Consider the following 15,852-nt stretch of genomic DNA (forward strand, 5'->3'; position numbering starts at 1 on the left):
CTTGTTTTTCTCTCTCATCATTAAAAATTCAAAAATCAAAAAAATATCTTTCCCTTTTTCTCTCTTAAAATTTCAAAAATTAGATTTGACTTTTCAAAAATTTTTAAAAATCTAGTTGTTTTTATGAGTCAAATCAAATTTTTAATTTAAAAATCTCATCTTTTTCAAAATCTTTTTCAAAAATCAAATCTTTTTCAAATTTCTTAGTTATTTTTGAAAATTTCAAAAATATTTTTCGAAAATTTTTTTCTCATTTTTATATCAAATTTTCGAAAATAACATAATCAATTAATGTTTTGATTCAAAAATTTCAAGTTTGTTATTTACTTGTTAAGAAAGATTCAAACTTTGAGTTCTAGAATCATATCTTGTGATTTCTTGTAAATCAAGTCATTAATTGAGATTTTAAAAATCAAATCTTTTTCAAAAACTAATTTCTATCATATCTTTTCAAAAATATCTTCTTATCTTACCTTTTTCAAAACTTGGATTTCAAAATATCTTTTCTAACTTCTTATCTTCTTATCTTTTCAAAATTGATTTTCAAAAATTGTTTCAACTAACTAACTAACTCTTTGTTTGTTTCTTATCTTTTTCAACACCACCTAACTAACTCTCTCTCTCTAATTTTCGAAAATATCTTCCCTCTTTTTCAAAAATTCTTTTTAATTAACTAATTATTTTAATTTTTTATTTTAATTTTCGAAAAAAATCACTAACCTTTTTCAAAAAAAATTTTCGAAAATTCCCTCTCTCTCTTTTCTTCTCCTTTTCTTTCACTCACCTAAAGGAAACCTCTATATTTGGGTAAAAAGGATCCCTATTATTATTATTTTTCTGTGCCCTCTTCTTTGTCATATGAGCAGGAGCAAGGACAAGAACATCCTTGTTGAAGCAGATCCAGAACCTGAAAGGACTCTGAAAAGGAAACTAAGAGAAGCTAAATTACAACTATCCAGCAAGCACCTGTCAGAAATTTTCGAATAGGAAGAGGAGATGGCAGCCGAAAATAATATTAATGCAAGGACGATGCTTGGTGAATTTACTGCACCTAATTCCAATTTACATGGAAGAAGCATCTCCATTCCTGCCATTGGAGCAAACAATTTTGAGCTGAAACCTCAATTAGTTTCTCTGATGCAGCAGAACTGCAAGTTTCATGGACTTCCATCTGAAGATCCTTTTCAGTTCTTAACTGAATTCTTGCAGATATGTGATACTGTTAAGACTAATGGAGTAGATCCTGAAGTCTACAGGCTCATGCTTTTTCCTTTTGCTGTAAGAGACAAAGCTAGAGTGTGGTTGGACTCTCAACCCTGAGATAGCCTGAACTCTTGGGATAAGCTGGTCATGGCTTTCTTAGCCAAGTTCTTTCCTCCTCAAAAGCTTAGTAAACTTAGAGTGGATGTTCAGACCTTCAGATAGAAAGAAGGTGAATCCCTCTATGAAGCTTGGGAGAGATACAAAGGACTGACCAAAAAAGTGTCCTACTGACATGCTTTCAGAATGGACCATCCTGGATATCTTCTATGATGGTTTGTCTGAATTGGCAAAGATGTCATTGGATACTTCTGCAGGTGGATCCATTCACCTAAAGAAAACACATGCAGAAGCTCAAGAACTCATTGACATGGTTGCTAATAACCAGTTCATGTACACTTCTGAGAGGAATCCTATGAGTAATGGGACGCCTATGAAGAAGGGAGTTCTTGAAATTGATACTCTGAATGCCATATTGGCTCAGAATAAAATATTGACTCAGCAAGTCAATATGATTACCCAGAGTCTGAATGGAATGCAAGCTGCATCCAACAGTACTCAAGAGGCATCTTCTGAAGAAGAAGCTTATGATCCTGAAAACCCTACAATAGCAGAGGTAAATTACATGGGTGAACCTTATGGAAACACCTATAATACATCATGGAGAAATCATCCAAATCTCTCATGGAAGGATCAAAGGCCTCAACAAGGCTTTAATAATGGTGGAAGAAACAGGTTTAGCAATAGCAAGCCTTTTCCATCATCCACTCAGCAACAGACAGAGAATTCTGAACAAAATACTTCTAATTTAGCAAATTTAGTCTCTGATCTATCTAAGGCCACTGTGAGTTTCATGAATGAAACAAGGTCTTCCATTAGAAATTTGGAAGCACAAGTGGGCCAGCTGAGTAAAAGGATCACTGAAATCCCTCCTAGTACTCTCCCAAGCAATACAGAAGAGAATCCAAAAGGAGAGTGCAAGGCCATTGACATAAGCACCATGGCCGAACCTGTAAGGGAAGGAGAGGACGTGAATCCCAAGGAGGAAGACCTCCTAGGACGTCCAGTGATCAATAAGGAGTCTCCCTCCGAGGAACCAAAGGAATCTGAGGCTCATCTAGAGACCATAGAGATTCCATTGAACCTCCTTATGCCCTTCATGAGCTCTGATGAGTATTCCTCTTCTGAAGAGAATGAGGATGTCACTGAAGAGCAAGCTGCCAAGTTCTTTGGTGCAATCATGAAGCTGAATGCCAAATTATTTGGCATTGAAACTTGGGAAGATGAACCTCCCTTGTTCACCAATGAACTAAGTGATCTAGATCAACTGACATTGCCTCAGAAGAGACAGGATCCCGGAAAGTTCATAATACCTTGTACCATAGGCACCATGATCTTTAGAGCTCTATGTGACCTTGGTTCAGGGATAAACCTCATGCCCCTCTCTGTAATAGAGAAACTGGGAATCTATGGGGTGCAAGCTGCTAAAATCTCATTAGAGATGGCAGACAATTCAAGAAAACAGGCTTATGGACAAGTAGAGGACGTGTTAGTAAAGGTTGAAGGCCTTTACATCCCTGCTGATTTCATAGTCTTGGATACTGGAAAGGAAGAGGATGAATCCATCATCCTAGGAAGACCTTTCCTGGCCACAGCAAGAGCTGTGATTGATGTGGACAGAGGAGAATTAATCCTTCAATTGAATGAGGACAACCTTGTGTTTACAACTCAAGGATCTCTCTCTGCATCCATGGAGAGGAAGCAGAAAAAGCTTCTCTCAAAGCAGAGTCAAACAAAGCCCCCACAGTCAAACTCTAAGTTTGGTGTTGGGAGGCCACAACCAAACTCTAAGTTTGGTGTTGAACTCCCATATCCAAACTCTAAGTTTGGTGTTGGAGAGTCTCAACAATGCTCTGAACATCTGTGAGGCTCCATGAGAGCTCACTGTCAAGCTATTGACATTAAAGAAGCGCTTGTTGGGAGGCAACCCAATTTTTATTTATCTAACTATATTTTTCTTAGTTATATGTCTTTATAGGTTCATGATCATGTGGAGTCACAAAATAAATATAAAAATTGAAAACGGAATAAAAAACAGCAGAAGAAAAATCACACCCTGGAGGAAGCATTTGCCTGGCGTTCAACACCAGAACAGAGCATGGTTCTAGCGCTGAACGCCCAAAATGGGCAGCATCCTGGCACTGAACGCCCAGAACAAGTATGGTTCTGGCGTTCAACGCCAGAAATGGCAACAAATGGGCGTTGAACGCCCAAAATAGGCACCAACCTGGCGCTATACGCCCAGAGTTGTGTGCAAGGGCATTTTACATGCCTAAATTGGTGCAGGGATGTAAATGCCTTGACACCTCAGGATATGTGGACCCCACAGGATCATCTCAGGATCTGTGGACCCCACAAGATCCCCACCTACCTCATCATCTCTCTTTCCATTCATGATCATCCCTTCTGTTTTCCATTTACCACTCACATCCATACACCCACTACCTTCAAAATTCAACATCTCTTTCCCACCCAATCCCACCCATATGGCCGAATACACACCTCCCTCCATCTCCTCCATATCTTCTTCTTCTTCTTCTATTCCTTCTTCTTTTGCTCGAGGGCGAGCAACATTCTAAGTTTGGTGTGGTAAAAGCATAGCTTTTTTATTTTTTCCATAACCATTGATGGCACCTAAAGCCAGAGAAACCTCTAGAAAGAGGAAAGGGAAGACAAAAGCTTCCATCAAGGGTCTATAGCTCAGTGGTAGAAAATTTGACTGCAAATCATCCCTGAGATACCTCAGGGGATATATTTTCTTTCACACAATTATTGGAAGCAACTAAGGGTGGAACATCAAGAGCACTCCATCATCCTTCATGAAATAAGAAAAGATCAAAAAGTAATGAGGGAGGAGCAACAAAGACAAGGAAGAGACATAGAAGAGCTCAAGGACGTTATTGGTCCCTCAAGAAGGAAACACCACCATCACTAAGGTGGATTCATTCCTTGCTCTTATTTCTTCTGTTTTTCGTTTTCTATGTTAAGTGCTTATCTATGTTTGTGTCTTCATTACATGATCATTAGTAATTAGTAACTATGTCTTAAAGTTATGAATGTCCTATGAATCCATCACCTCTCTTAAATGAAAAATGTTTTAATTCAAAAGAACAAGAAGTACATGAGTTTCGAATTTATCCTTGAACTTAGCTTAATTATATTGATGTGGTGACAACGCTTCTTGTTTTCTGAATGTATGCTTGAACAGTGCATATGTCTTTTGAAGTTGTTGTTTAAGAATGTTAAATATGTTGGCTCTTGAAAGAATGATGATTAGGAGACATGTTATTTGATAATCTGAAAAATCATAAAAATGATTCTTGAAGCAAGAAAAAGCAGCAAAGAACAAAGCTTGCAGAAAAAAAAAATAGGCGAAAAAAATAAAAAGAAAAAGAAAAAGCAAGCAGAAAAAGCCAAAAGCTCTTAAAACCAAGAGGCAAGAGCAAAAAGCCAATAACCCTTAAAACCAAAAGGCAAGGGCAAATAAAAAGGATCCCAAGGCTTTGAGCATCAGTGGATAGGAGGGCCTAAAGGAATAAAATCCTGGTCTAAGCGGCTAAACCAAGCTGTCCCTAACCATGTGCTTGTGGCGTGTAGGTGTCAAGTGAAAACTTGAGACTGAGCGGTTAAAGTCAAGGTCCAAAGCAAAAAAAGAGTGTGCTTAAGAACCCTGGACACCTCTAATTGGGGACTTTAGCAAAGCTGAGTCACAATCTGAAAAGGTTCACCTAATTATGTGTCTGTGGCATTTATGTATCCGGTGGTAATACTGGAAAACAAAGTGCTTAGGGCCATGGCCAAGACTCATAAAACAAGCTGTGTTCAAGAATCATCATACTGAACTAGGAGAGTCAATAACACTATCTGAACTCTGAATTCCAAAAACTTGGTGCGCAGAAATTGTGATTACATTTTGATTATGTAAAATTCATCGCTCTTTCTTTCCCTGGTAATGGCACCAAAAACATGATGCCAATACCATGGTTCACAACTTCGCACAACTAACCAGCAAGTGCACTGGGTCGTCCAAGTAATACCTTACGTGAGTAAGGGTCGAATCCCACGGAGATTGTTGGTTTGAAGCAAGCTATGGTCACCTTGTAAATCTCAGTCAGGCGGATATAAAATAATAATGGAGTTTTCGAAAGTAATGAATAAAATAGGGATAGAAATACTTATGTAAATCACTGGTGAGAATTTTAGATAAGCGAATAGAGATACTTTCGTTCCTCTGAACCTCTGCTTTCCTGCTATCTTCATCCAATCAGTCTTGTTCCTTTCCATGGCTGGCTTTATGTGATACATCACCATTGTCAATGGCTACTTTCGGTCTTCTCTCGGGAAAATGATCCAAATGCCCTGTCACGGCATGGCTAATCGTCTGGAGGCATCACCCTTGTCAATGGCTTCATCTTATCCTCTCAGTGAAAATGGTCAATGCACCCTGTCACGGCACGACTATTCATCTATCGGTTCTCGATCATGCTGGAATAGGATTTACCATCCTTTTGCGTCTGTCACTACGCCCAGCAATCGCGAGTTTGGAGCTCGTCACAGTCATTCATTCATTGAATCCTACTCGGAATACCATAGACAAGGTTTAGACCTTCCGGATTCTCTTGAATGCCGCCATCATTCTAGCTTACACCACGAAGATTCTGATTAAGAGATCTAAGCGATACTCATTCAATCTAATGTAGAACGGAGGTGGTTGTTAGGCACGCGTTCATAGGGAATGATGATGATTGTCACGTTCATCACATTCAGGTTGAAGTGCGAATGAATATCTTAGAAACGAAACAAGATGAATTGAATAGAAAACAGTAGTACTTTGCATTAATCTTTGAGGAACAGCAGAGCTCCACACCTTAATCTATGGAGTGCAGAAACTCTACCGTTGGAAATACATAAGTGATAATGGAGTTTATTGGTCTCGGTCCCAGAGGGGAACCGGAGTAACCAAGACTACTATGATCTGAAGATAAAACTCAGGATGTTTAATACAATAGTAAAATGTCCTATTTATAATAAACTAGCTTCTAGGGTTTACAGAAGTAAGTAATTGATGCATAAATCCACTTCCGAGGACCACTTGGTGTGTGCTTGGGCTAAGCTTGAGTGTTGCACGTGTAGAGGTCCTTCTTGGAGTTGAACGCCAGTTTTTGTGCCAGTTTGGGCGTTCAACTCTGGTTTTGGATCCTTTTCTGGCGCTGGACGCCAGATTTGGGCAGAGAGCTGGCGTTGAACGCCAGTTTGCGTCATCTAAACTTGGCCAAAGTATGGACTATTATACATTTCTGGAAAGCCCTGGATGTCTACTTTCCAACGCAATTGAAAGCGCGCCATTTCGAGTTCTGTAGCTCCAGAAAATCCACTTTGAGTGCAGGGAGGTCAGAATCTAACAGCATCAGCAGTCCTTCTTCAACCTCTGAATCTGATTTTTGCTCAAGTCCCTCAATTTCAGTCAGAAAATACCTGAAATCACAGAAAAACACACAAACTCATAGTAAAGTCCAGAAATGTGAATTTAACATAAAAACTAATGAAAACATCCCTCAAAGTAACTAGATCCTACTAAAAACATACTAAAAACAATGCCAAAAAGCGTGTAAATTATCCGCTCATCACAACACCAAACTTAAATTGTTGCTTGTCCCCAAGCAACTGAAAATCAAATAGGATAAAAAGAAGAGAATATACTATAAATTCCAAACTATCAATGAAACATAGCTTCAATCAAATGAGCGGGACTTATAGCTTTTTGCCTCTTGAATAGTTTTGGCATCTCACTTTATCCATTGAGGTTCAGAATGATTGGCATCTATAGGAACTCAGAGTTCAGATAGTATTATTGATTCTCCTAGTTCAGTATGATGATTCTTGAACACAGCTTCTTTATGAGTCTTGGCCGTGGCCCTAAGCACTTTGTTTTCCAGTATTACCACCGGATACATAAATGCCACAGACACATAATTGGGTGAACCTTTTCAGATTGTGACTCAGCTTTGCTAAAGTCCCCAATTAGAGGTGTCCAGGGTTCTTAAGCACACTCTTTTTTTTTTTTCCTTTGGATCTTGACTTTAACCGCTCAGTCTCAAGTTTTCACTTGACACCTACACGCCACAAGCACATGGTTAGGGATAGCTTGGTTTAGCCGCTTAGACCAGGATTTTATTCCTTTAGGCCCTCCTATCCACTGATGCTCAAAGCCTTGGGATCCTTTTTATTTGCCCTTGCCTTTTGGTTTTAAGGGTTATTGGCTTTTTGCTCTTGCCTCTTGGTTTTAAGAGCTTTTGGCTTTTTCTGCTTGCTTTTTCTTTTTCTTTCTATTTTTTTTCCGCCTATTTTTTTTTTTTCTGCAAGCTTTGTTCTTTGCTGCTTTTTCTTGCTTCAAGAATCATTTTTATGATTTTTCAGATTATCAAATAACATGTCTCCTAGTCATCATTCTTTCAAGAGCCAACATATTTAACATTCTTAAACAACAACTTCAAAAGACATATGCACTGTTCAAGCATACATTCAAAAAACAAGAAGCATTGTCACCACATCAATATAATTAAGCTAAGTTCAAGGATAAATTCGAAACTGATGTACTTCTTGTTCTTTTGAATTAAAACATTTTTCATTTAAGAGAGGTGATGGATTCATAGGACATTCATAACTTTAAGACAAAGTTTCTAACTACTAATGATCATGTAATGAAGACACAAACATAGATAAGCACATAACATAGAAAACGAAAAACAGAAGAAATAAGAACAAGGAATGAATCCACCTTAGTGATGGTGCCGTTTCTTTTTTGAGGAACCAATGATGTCCTTGAGCTCTTCTATGTCTCTTCCTTGTCTTTGTTGCTCCTCCCTCATTGCTTTTTGATCTTCTCTTATTTCATGGAGCATGATGGAGTGCTCTTGATGTTCCACCCTTAATTGTCCCATGTTGGAACTCAATTCTCCTAGGGAGGTGTTGATTTGCTCCCAATAGTTTTGTGGAGGAAAGTGCATTTGAGGCATCTCCGGGATCTCATGGTGATGAGCTTCATACGCCTCTTGAGCTCCATGAATAGGCTCTCTTGCTTGCTCCATCTTTTTCTTAGTGATGGGCTTGTCTTCTTTGATGAGGATATCTCCCTCTATGTCAATCCCAGCCGAATTGCATAGGTGGCAAATAAGGTGAGGAAAGGCTAACCTTGCCATAGTGGAGGACTTGTCAGCCACCTTGTAGAGTTCTTGAGGTATAATCTCATGAACTTCCACCTCTTCTCCAATCATGATGCTATGGATCATGATGGCCCGGTCTATAGTAACTTCAGACCGGTTGCTAGTGGAAATGATTGAGCATTGAATGAATTCCAACCATCCTCTAGCTACAGGCTTGAGGTCCAATCTTCTTAGTTGAACTGGCTTGCCTTTGGAGTCAATCTTCCATTGAGCTCCTTCTACACATATGTCCATAAGGACTTGGTCCAACCTTTGATCAAAGTTGACTCTCCTTGTGTAGGGGCGTTCATCTCCTTGCATCATGGGCAAGTTAAACGCCAACCTCACATTCTCCGGACTAAAATCTAAGTATTTCCCCCGAACCATTGTAACATAGATCTTTGGATCCGGGTTCTTACTTTGATCATGGTTCTTGGTGATCCATGCATTGGCATAGAACTCTTGAACCATTAGGATGCCGACTTGTTGGATGGGATTTGATAGAACTTCCCAACCTTTTCTTTGAATTTTATGTCGGATCTCTGGATACTCATTTCTTTTGAGTTTGAAAGGGACCTCGGGGATCACCTTCTTCTTGGCCACAACATCATAGAAGTGGTCTTGATGGGCTTTGGAGATGAACCTTTCCATCTCCCATGACTCGGATGTGGAAGCTTTTGTCTTCCCTTTCCCCTTTCTAGAGGATTCTCCGGTCTTAGGTGCCATCAATGGTAATGGAAAAATAAAAAGCTTATGCTTTTACCACACCAAACTTAGAATTTTGCTCGCCCTCGAGCAAGAGAAGAAAGAATAGATGAAGAAGAAGAAGAAATGGAGGAGAGGGAAAGTGGGAAGTGTTTCGGCCAAGAAGGGTGTAGAGGGATGTGTTGTGTGAATTTGATGAAGAATGGAGGGCTTTATATAGGGAAGGGAGGGGGGGTTAAGGTTCGGCCATATGGGTGGGTTTGGGTGGGAAATTGGTTTTGAATTTTGAAGGTAGGTGGAGTTTATGAGGTAGGTTTATGGGGAAGAGTAGGTGGATGTGAGTGGTGAAGGTTTAATGGGGAAGAGGGATGGAGGTGATAGGTGAAGGGTTTTGAGGAAGAGTGTTTATGGGATTGTGTGAAAGAGGGGTGAGAAGAAGTGAGTGGAGGTAGGTGGGGATCCTGTGGGGTCCACAGATCCTGAGATGATCCTGTGGGGTCCACAGATCCTGAGATGATCCTGTGGGGTCCACAGATCCTGAGGTGTTCAAGGATTTACAACCTTGCACCAAATTAGGCATGTAAAATGCCCTTGCACACAACTCTGGGCGTTCAGCACCAGGTTGGTGCCCATTTTGGGCGTTCAACGCCCATTTGTTGCCATTTCTGGCGTTGAACGCCAGAACCATGCTTGTTCTGGGCGTTCAGCGCCAGGATGCTGCCCATTTTGAACAGCATTCAAGACCCCTATAGGGACCTCTCCATACCAACTCGTGTATGGTAAGGCATGTCACCTGCCCGTGGAACTGGAACATAAGGCCTACTGGGCAACCAGATTCCTAAACTTTGATGCCAAATTAGCAGGAGAAAAACGATTGCTCCAGCTAAATGAGCTAGAGGAATTCAGATTCACAGCTTTCGAAAATGCCAAGCTTTATAAAGAGAAATAAAAAAAGTGGCATGACAGAAAGCTGTCATCTAGAATCTTTGAACAAGGACAGAAGGTTCTGTTGTTTAACTCTAGACTCAGGCTATTCCCCGAGAAACTGAAATCCCGGTGGAGGGGACCATACGTGATTACAAGTGTATCACCATATGGTTATGTGGAGCTTCAAGATATTGATTCTGATAAGAAGTTCATTGTCAATGGACAGAGAATCAAGCACTATCTTGAGGGCAACATTGAGCAAGAGTGCTCAAGGCTGAAGCTAGATTAAAAGCTCAGCAAGGTCCAGCTAAAGACAATAAAGAAGCGCTTGCTGGGAGGCAACCCAGCCATGGGGCAACAATCCTCTAAGCATTTTGCCCTATTTTTATTTTTATTTGTTTATATAAAGTTCACTGACACTAAGGTGAGGAATCATTTGTATAAGTCCACAGAGTTACAAAAGGACTCGGCGCACAAAACAGAGAAAAAGAGCTCACTGGCAAGAAAACGTCAGTAAAAGTGTATTTTGGGCGTTCAACGCCAGTAATGGTAGCAATCTGGGCGTTCAACGCCAGAAATAGGCACCCACTGGGCGTTGAACACCCAGGAGAGCAGCATTTGGGCGTTGAACGCCCAAAACAGGCAGTGTTTGGGCTTTCAAACGCCAGGATGGCAGGGAAGAGGCAAAACTCATTTTTTTCAAAATTTTTCATTCTAAATCTTGATTTTCATACTTCAATTCATGATTTCTTGCATAAACATGTTAAGAACCCTGATTTCTAAAAACCCTACCTTAAAAATATCAAATGTATTTTAATCCATAAGCACCAGGCCTCTTTGCAAATTCAATCCAACTCTTTTCAAATCTTTTTTTTTTTAACAAATCTATCTTTTCAACTCATCAATATCTTTTTCAAAACCTCCACTTTATCTTTTTCAAAATCTAAATCTATCTTTTTCAAAAATCTTTCATATCTTTTCAATTTTAAACTATATCCTCTCTTATCATATCTTCTATTTTATCTTTTCCAAATCAATCTTTTTATCATATCTTTATCTCTTTTTTTTTTTTGAAAACCCACCCTCCTTCCCTTTAAAATTGGGTTCGGCCTCCCTCCTCCTCCATCAACAATTGCACCTAGCTCTCCTTCCATCCCTCTCCTTTCTTTTCTTTTGCTTGAGGACAAGCAAACCTCTAAGTTTGGTGTGTTTATCCGAGATCACTAAGATCATGGCTCCTAAAGGAAAACAACCCACTCCAAGAGGCAAGAAAGAGAGCGTTCCAAAACCACTTTGGAATCAAGGGAAGTTCTTATCTAAAGAACATTAGACCATTATAACAAAATAATGGGTCTGAGATCAGTAATCCCGGAAGTTAGATTCGATCTGAAAGAAGATGAATATCCGGAGATCCAGGAGCAAATTCGAATCAGGAACTGGGAAGTCCTAGCTAATCCTGAAACAAAGGTGGGAAGGAATATGATCCAGGAGTTCTATGCTAATATGTGGCAGACTGACAAGCAAAAACTATCTGGAACTGCCTTCTATGAATATCGGACCATGGTCAGAGGAAAGATTGTTCATACCACCCCTGACAAGATCAGAGAGATCTTAAAGCTACCTCAGCTGAAAGATGATCCAGATTCCTTCAACAGGAGAATGATGAGAACAGACAAGGGTCTGGATAAGATTCTAGAGGACATATGTATCCCTGGAGCCAGGTGGACCACCAACACAAGGGGTATCCCAAATCAACTCAAGAGAGAAGATCTCAAACCAGTCGCCAGAGGATGGCTGGACTTCATTGGGCATTCTCTGTTGCCTACTAGCAACCGTTCTAAAGTCACTATTAAAAGGGCAGTGATGATCCATTGCATCATGATGGAAAAAGAAGTGGAAGTCCATCAGCTGATCTCAGCTGAACTCTACAAAATTGCTAACAAAAATTCTAAAGAGGCCAGGTTGGCTTATCCAAGCGTGATATCGCTGCTCTGCAAGGATGCTGGAGTAAGGATGGGAATAACTGAGTACATCTCAGTTGAGAAGCCAATCACCAAGGCATCAATGGAGAAACAACAAGCACAGGATGATCCTATCAAAAAGAAAACGCAGGAAATCCTCCCAGAAATCCCTCAATCTGAGTATTGGGAGTATCTTGAGACGTCTGTTACCAAGATACGGGAAGCTATGGAACAAATCATAAAAGAACAAAAGGAACACAGTCAAATTCTTACCTATATGTTTAAAGAACAAGAGGAGCAAGGGCGTGACTTAAGGGACTTGAAGCGCCAGAAGTTATCTCTTGCAGGACCAAGCACCCCAAAGATCAGAGGAACCCCCGTTCTCCCAGAATAAAGGTTGTTAATTTCCAATTTCTGCCTTAATTCTGTGATAGTGTCCTTATAGAAGTTTACCTTAGGAGTCATATAGTAGTAATTAGTGTCTATTTTGATTTTATCTCCAATTAAGCTATAGTTTATTTTTCTCATCATCAGCAAACATGAATAAAATAGTAGATCTTTTGAATAAGAGGCAATAAAATTTTGAGTTTTAATAAGAGAAATTCTCATTAGTTACATGTGGTGGCAATACTTTCTGTCTTCTGAATGAATGCTTGAATAGTGCACATGTCTTTTGAATTTGTTGTTTAAGACTGTTAAATATGTTGGCTCTTGAAGGAATGGTGAACATGAGACATGTTATTGATAATCTGAAAAATCATAAAAATGATTCTTGAAGCAAGAAAAAGCAGCAAAAAAAAAAAGAGAGAGAAAAGCAGAAAAAGCCAATAGCCCTTAAAATCAAAAGGCAAGGGTAATAAAAAGGATCCCAAGGCTTTGAGCATCAGTGGATAGGAGGGCCTAAGGGAATAAAATCCTGGCCTAAGCGGCTAAATCAAGCTGTCCCTAACCATGTGCTTGTGGCGTGAAGGTGTCAAGTGAAAACTTGAGACTGAGCGGTTAAAGTCAAGGTCCAAAGTAGAAGGAAGAGTTGCTTAAGAACTCTGGACACCTCTAATTGGGGACTTTAGCAAAGCTGAGTCACAATCCAAAGGGTTCACCCAATTATGTGTCTGTGGCATTTATGTATCCGGTGGTAATACTGGAAAACAAAGTGCTTAGGGCCACGGCCAAGACTCATGAAATAGCTGTGTTCAAGAATCATCATACTAAAATAGGAGAATCAATAACACTATCTGAATTCTAAGTTCTCATTGATTCCAATCACTCTGAACTTCAATGGATAAAGTGAGATGCCAAAACTGTTCGGAAGCAAAAAGCTGCTAGTCCCGCTCATCTAATTAGAATTTGAGCTTCACTCAAAAACTCTGAGATACTATTGTTTCTCAACCTATTAGTCTTCTATTTTATTTGTCTAGTTGCTTGAGGACAAGCAACAGTTTAAGTTTGGTGTTGTGATGAGCGGATATTTTATACGCTTTTTGGGGTTAATTTCATATAGTTTTTAGTATGTTTTAGTCAGTTTTTAGTTTATTTTCATTAGTTTCTAGGAAAAATTCATATTTCTGGACTTTACTATGAGTTGTGTGTTTTTCTATAATTTCAGGTATTTTTCTGGCTGAAATTGAGGGAGCTGAGCAAAAATCTGATTCAGGCTGAAAAAGGACTGCTGATGCTGTTGGATTCTCACCTCCTTGCACTCAAAGTGGATTTTCTGGAGCTACAGAACTCGAAATGGCATGCTTCCAATTGCGTTGGAAAGTAGACATCCAGGGCTTTCCAGAAATATATAATAGTCTATACGTTGCTCAAGGATAGATGACGTAAACTGGCGTTCAACGCCAGTTTTCTGCCCAATTCTCGCGTCCAGCGCCAGAAAATGATTAAAAGTTGGAGTTCAACGCCAGAAATGGATCCAAACCTGGCGTTGAACGCCCAAAATAGCCTTATGCACGTGAATTGCTTAAGTCTCAGCCCCAGCACAAACCAAGTGGGCCCCAGAAGTGGATCTCTATACCATCTGTTATAGTTTACTCAATTTCTGTAAACCTAGGCTACTAGTTTAGTATTTAAACAACTTTTAGAGACTTATGTTGTATCTCATGATATTTTAGATCTAAACTTTGTACTCTTTGACAGCATGAGTCTCTAAACTCCATTGTTGGGGGTGAGGAGCTCTGCTGTGTCTCAATGGATTAATGCAAGTATTTCTGTTTTCTATTCAAACATGCGTGTTCCTAACTAAGATATCCATTCGCGCCTAACTATGGAGAAGGTGATGATCAGTGACACTCATCACCTTCCTCAATCCATGAACGTGTGTCTGACAACCACCTCCGTTCTACATCAGATTGAATGAATATCTCTTAGATTCCTTAATCAGGATCTCCGTGGTATAAGCTAGATTGATGGCGGCATTCATGAGAATCCGGAAAGTCTAAACCTTGTCTGTGGTATTCCGAGTAGGATTCAGGGATTGAATGATTGTGACGAGCTTCAAACTCGCGAGTGCTGGGTGTAGTGACAGACGCAAAAGGAGGGTGAATCCTATTCCAGCATGATCGGGAACCTCAGATGATTAGTCGTGCTGTGACAGAGCATTTGGACCATTTTCACAAGAGGAGGGGATGTAACCATTGACAACGGTGATGCCCCAACACACAGCTTGCCATAGAAGGACGTGCGTGCGCGAGTCAGAGAACAGAGGAAAGCAGAGATTCAGAAGACAAAGCATCTCCAAAACTCCAACATATTCTCCATTACTGCATAACAAGTAACTTTTAGCCCATGCTCTCTTGTTCATTCGCAATTCAACTGATAAATATAATTGACTTCCTGACTAAGAATTTCAAGATAACCATAGATTGCTTCAAACCAACAATCTCCGTGGGATTCGACCCTTACTCACGTAAGGTATTACTTGGACGACCCAGTGCACTTGCTGGTTAGTGGTACGAGTTGTGAAAAGTGTGATTCACAATTCGTGCACAAAGTTTTTGGCGCCGTTGCCGGGGATTGTTCGTGTTTGGACAACTAACGGTTTATTTTGTTGCTTAGATTAGGAAAATTTTCTCTTTTTGTTTAGAGTCTCGTATTATTGTCGTGCTAAAACTTTAGAATCCTTATTTTCTTGTTAAAATCTTTTTCAAAAATAATTTTTCTATTAAATCCTGTGCCAAATTTTAAGTTTGGTGTTTTCTTGTTGATTTCTCTGTGTTTTTCGAAAATTTTAGTTTGGTTTTCTAAAAATTTTAAGTTTGGTGTTCTTCCTTCGTGTTCTTGTGTTCTTGTAAATCTTCAAAGTGTTCTTGAGTTTTCCTTGTGTCTTGATCTTAAAATTTTTAAGTTTGGTGTTCCTTAGTGTTTTTCCCTTAAAAATTTTCGAAAACAAGGAGCATCAGATCTAAAAATTTTAAATCTTGTGCTATCTTATTGTTTTCTCTCTCCTCTTTAAATTCAAAAATATCTTTTCTCTCTGTTTTAAAAGCAAATTTTCGAAATCTATTTTTAAAATTCAGATTTTTATTTCAAAATTTAAAACCTTTTTCAAAAAAATCATCATATCCTTTTCAAAACTTCCCAACCACTTTCTCTCTCTCCTCAGTTTCAAAATTCTCCACTCATTTTTATTTATTTTATTTTAATTTATTTTATTTTTGAAATAAATAAATAAATAAATAAATAAATAAATAAATAAAAATATTTTCTCTATTCTACATCATCTCCCTTTCTCCATC

The sequence above is a fragment of the Arachis hypogaea genome, chromosome 12 (assembly GCF_003086295.3).
Source record: "Arachis hypogaea cultivar Tifrunner chromosome 12, arahy.Tifrunner.gnm2.J5K5, whole genome shotgun sequence".
NCBI lineage: Eukaryota > Viridiplantae > Streptophyta > Magnoliopsida > Fabales > Fabaceae > Arachis > Arachis hypogaea.